At 41.2% G+C, this 4,867-nt stretch overlaps 1 pseudogene; it reads left to right on the top strand.

Annotated features, from left to right (window-relative positions):
- The first annotated feature begins 265 nt into the window (after nucleotides 1-265).
- The window catches only part of LOC106344666, a 16,280-nt pseudogene continuing 11,678 nt past the window's right edge, over nucleotides 266-4,867 (top strand).

Below are 4,867 nucleotides of genomic sequence, written 5' to 3' on the forward strand. Positions count from 1 at the left end.
TGTAAGAGGACTGAATAGTGATAGACGCCACGATATGACCAAAAATTGGATTAATATCCATAGGCCACTTTTTGGAGCATTTTTGGAGACCCATATTCAAGAAAATAATATACAAAGGATTGAGAGGGCAATCCCGGTTGGATGGAAATATTTTGGGAACTATAGCGAGCACGCGGCTGGGAGGATTGTTGTTGTTTGGAATCCCTCTGTGTCTGTATTTATCTATAAGGTTTCAGCTCAGGCTGTTACTTGTGGAATTTTTATTATGGCAGAGAATGTGGCTTTCACAGTCTCGTTTATCTATGACTGCAATGAAGTTGAAGAGAGAAGAATGCTATGGGATGAGCTGGTCCTCCTACATGACTCCACTGCGGTTGCACACTCGTCTTGGGCCATTGTAGGTGACTTTAATCAAATAATGAGGACTAGCAATCACTCTGGGTTCCCGCATATCATTATTGACGAGTCTGGAGTGAATGATATGATCGCAGCAATGCAGGAGGCTGAAGTTTTTGAGGCTCAATCAAAAGGCTCACCCTTCACCTGGTGGAACAATCAGGAGGATAACCCCATTTCCAAAAAATTGACCACTCACTTATTAATCAAGCTTGGGGGAACTCTTTTCTGGACTCTTACGCGGAATACTTGGAACATGATCAATCGGACCATGCGCCATGCTTGTTCAGAACCCCTTCACACAGAAGTCAGATACGTAAGCCCTTCAAATTTTACCACCATGTAATTGATCTTCCAGACTACTGCAAGACTGTGAGAACTGCGTGGCAGCCTGATATGATCGAAGGCTCTAATCAATTCAAGCTGGTGCGTTCAATGAAATGTCTTAAGAAGGAGTTGCGACGTCTCAATAGGACGCACTTCAGTGGTATTACGAGGAGAGTTAGGGAGCAGGGTGCGAAAGTGGACATCCTCCAGAGGGCACTGCTTACCAGCCCTGATCGCCCTACGGCTATAGAGGAACACCAGGAGCGTGAAAAGCTCAACAAATTGAGGACAGCAGAACTTAAATTCTATAGACAAAGGTCAAGGGTTAGATGGGCAGATGTTGGAGACAGGAACACTAATTTCTACCACAAGACCGTCGATCAAAGGGTAACCAACAATCACATACACTTCCTAAAAGATGAAGAAGATCAGTTTATTGGGACAGCATTGGGTATCAAAGCTCACTCAGCAGACTACTTTCAGAGAATTTTGGGGCATACAGATATGTCTACTTCTCCTGCGAATGTGAATGACCTGCACAGCTTGCTGGATTTCAGATGTTCAGACCTTCACCAGGCATATCTAACAAGAGAGGTAAAGGAGGCAGAGATAAAAACCACTCTCCTCTATGCCACTCAACAAAAGTCCGGGTATGGATGGTTATTGTGTTGAGTTTCTTCGTGCTTCTTGGGATACTGTTGGTAGAGACGTTGTTGCAGCGGTTGCTGAGTTTTTCAGAAATGGACGCTTGTTGAGAGATCTGAACACCACTGCTATTTGTCTTATCCCAAAGTCTCCAGAAGCCTGCAAGTTAGGGGACTACAGACCGATAAGCTGTTGTAACATTGTCTACAAGCTCATCACGAAGATCATCGCTAATAGGCTGAAACCGATCTTGCAGCTCTGTGTAAGTCCTAACCAAACTGCTTTCCTTAAAGGTCGAAGCTTAGGGGACAATGTGGTCTTAGCTACTGAGCTGATAAGAAGCTACAATTCTGATCAATGACCCAAGAGTTGTATGCTGAAAATCGACATTAGGAAAGCTTCTGATACGGTATGTTGAGACTTTGTTGTGAAGATTTTGGAGGCACAGGGGTTCCCTCCCTTATTTGTCACTTGGATCAAGGAATGTATTACCTCCCCAAGGTTTTCTATAGCGATAAATGGTGAACTTGCTGGATTTTTCCCTGGGAAGAAAGGTCTGAGGCAAGGCGATTCGATCTCTCCTTACCTATTTATCATGATCATGGAAGTGTTGTCCAAGATGCTGGGGAAAGCTGTTGAAGAAGGATCAGTGAGTCTTCATCCACTATGCTCTAACCCAAAAGTAACTCACTTGATGTTTGCGGATGACCTTCTTGCATTCTCCGATGGGTCTGTCCATTATATCTTTGGTATCAAAGGAGTGATGGCGTTGTTCAAATCATGGTCGGGGCTGGAATTAAATTCGACAAAAACGGAGATCTTCTTTGGAGGATATTCTCAGATGGAAGCTGCGATACTCAGTGACTTGGCTGGTTTTAAGAAAGGCTCGTTCCCCACACGCTACCTTGGTTTGCCGCTTGATCCAAGTAGAATCAGCTTCGCTACTCTCCAACCTTTCTTGGAAAGAATAACCTCAAAACTAAACTCTTGGACGGTGAAGTGCTTATCATTTGCAGGGAAAGTCAGAATGGTGGTGTCGGTCATCTATAGTATGGTGAACTTCTGGAGCTCCGTCTTTGATCTGCCCAAGCACTTCTATGCTAAAGTCGACTCCCTATGCTCTGCTTTCCTATGGGGCAACATGACTACATCAGCTCAAGGAGCTAGAGTAATCTGGGATAGCGTTTGTAAACCAAAATGTGAAGGCGGTCTTGGGATAAGGAAGATTGAAGAGTTCCAAGAGGTTTTCCAACTCAAAAGGGTATGGAATTATTTCGCAACAGGTTCATCTCTATGGGTTGAATGGCTGAAGCAGAATGTGTTTAAAAGGAAAAACTACTGGAAGGTGCAGAATTCGCAGCGTTTCTCGCCAACAGTAAGAGGAATGATCTTGATAAGAGACAGAGTAAGGGAGTTCTTGCGTTGTGCGATTGGTGATGGGAGGGCTGCAACCTTCTGGTTTGATTGGTGGTCTGATCTAGGGCCTTTGATCTTGGCTTTAGGAGAAACGGGACCAAGAGATCTCCGCGTCCGACGTTCTGCATCAGTTGCTGATGTGGTCGTCAATGGGGAGTGGTCTCTACCGGCTGCGAGATCAAATGAAGCAGAAACTCTGCAAATTGTTTTATCAACTATACCCCCTCCTTCACCATCACGAGGGCCTGATAAATACGCATGGAGAAACGATGCGGATCATTATGTTCCCAAGTTTTCTTCAAAAGCTACTTGGAACAGAATTAGGGTTGCTGCCCATCCAGTTTCATGGCACAAACTTATTTGGTTCAGGGAGGAAATCCCAAGATGCTCCTTCATTGCCTGGCTAGCCATTCTTGGAAGGCTTCCCACCAGAGATCGTCTTTCAACTTGGAGATTAACGGTTCTGCTGAGTTGCGTCCTGTGTTCTACAGGGATTGAGTCCCATGATCACCTGTTCTTTCAATGTCCCTATGCTACTGCAGTCTGGACTCGATTATGTGCCTCATATATAACGGCCCCTCCGGTATCTATCCTCTCGTGCATCACTTTGCTGGACCAAGCCCCGCTGGCATCCTCTACTGCTGCACAATCGGTTTTCAAGCTTCTGTTGTAAGTCATCTCCTATGTCCTTTGGCGGGAAAGAAATTTCAGAATCTTCAGAGACACCTCATCACCAACTCAGGCTTCTGTTTCCTGGGTTGACAGGATGATTCGCGACCGTCTTCTCTCCATCATTCCACCCTCTTCACGTCCTCCACCAGCCCCTTCCCTGCTGCAAATCTTCTTTTCTTTCTCACTCTCTCCTGTCTAATGTTGATGTTTCCTTCCTTTTCTGTAATAAGTGGTCTTCCACAACTCTGTAAAATTGAAAATTGGTTATAAATCTTAACATTTTAACCAAAAAAAAAAAAAAAAACTAAAATCTTCAACTAACAAGGGTATTGCCTTATCCAGTTCAATCCTCGACTAAACTCACTTACTGTTGCGTCATGAAACTGATATAAAGCGTCTTGAATCATGTCTTGAAGCGTTCAGGAGCCATATGTCTGTTTGTAATTCTATGTCCCGCGGGCTGATCTGCAAAGGCCTACATGTTTTGCGGTACGGGTTTGGTCAGCCATTTTGAGGACCGCAGCCCGCGCGGGCCTGACCCGCCGTGACCCGCTCGAAGACGAGCCCGCTGCGGTACAGGACGGGACGGGACAGATCAACCTGTTTGACATTCCTAATTATTAGTACTATAAACATAATTCATAATTCTAAAACTGATTCATTTAAGTAGCTTTTGATCCGCGCACCCGCGCGGGTGTTTGTTCTTCAAAATCATACATTTTTTTAACTTCTGAATATTCGATAAATTAAGTTGTTTATACTCATCAAGTTATTAGGTTCATATGTTTTTCAGGTTTGACATATGTGTGTTTTGTTCAGTGAAATATGTCTTCATTTACAAATTATGAGATTATGTTTTTCTTTTATTGTATTTTTATTTAGTTTATTTGGTAAATTAAACAATAAAGTATGATGTAAAAAAAACAGTAAACTATCAGAGGTTTACGTATACTTGTGGGGTTTATTAAACTAAATTATAAATATTTTGTTTATAATTTGAATATAAAGTTCAAAATTTTTATTGAGTTTTTTTAAACAAATACATTGTTTAGACAAACCAAAAAAATAATGAAACCAAGTTACAAAAACATTCAAAAATATGACGAATGTAAAACAAAAATAAGAATAGATTTTTTTTTTAAAGAAATTTAGCAAACCTAATTAATGTTATTAAACTGGGACATTTTTTACTTAAAAAGTCAGTACATCGTAATGGACATATTCCAATAATTCAAGTCATATGTGTATATTCAATAAATCTATTTTATTAAAATAGGAGTTAATTTATTTGACATAAAATATTTTATTTGACGTAAAATATTTTATTTTGAAAAGATTGATTTATTAATATAAAAAATACTATTTTTTAGTTTATAAATAAACACATCAAAAACAGTTAATGTAATTAAAA

This window comes from Brassica oleracea, chromosome C5 (genome assembly GCF_000695525.1).
Source record: "Brassica oleracea var. oleracea cultivar TO1000 chromosome C5, BOL, whole genome shotgun sequence".
Lineage (NCBI taxonomy): Eukaryota > Viridiplantae > Streptophyta > Magnoliopsida > Brassicales > Brassicaceae > Brassica > Brassica oleracea.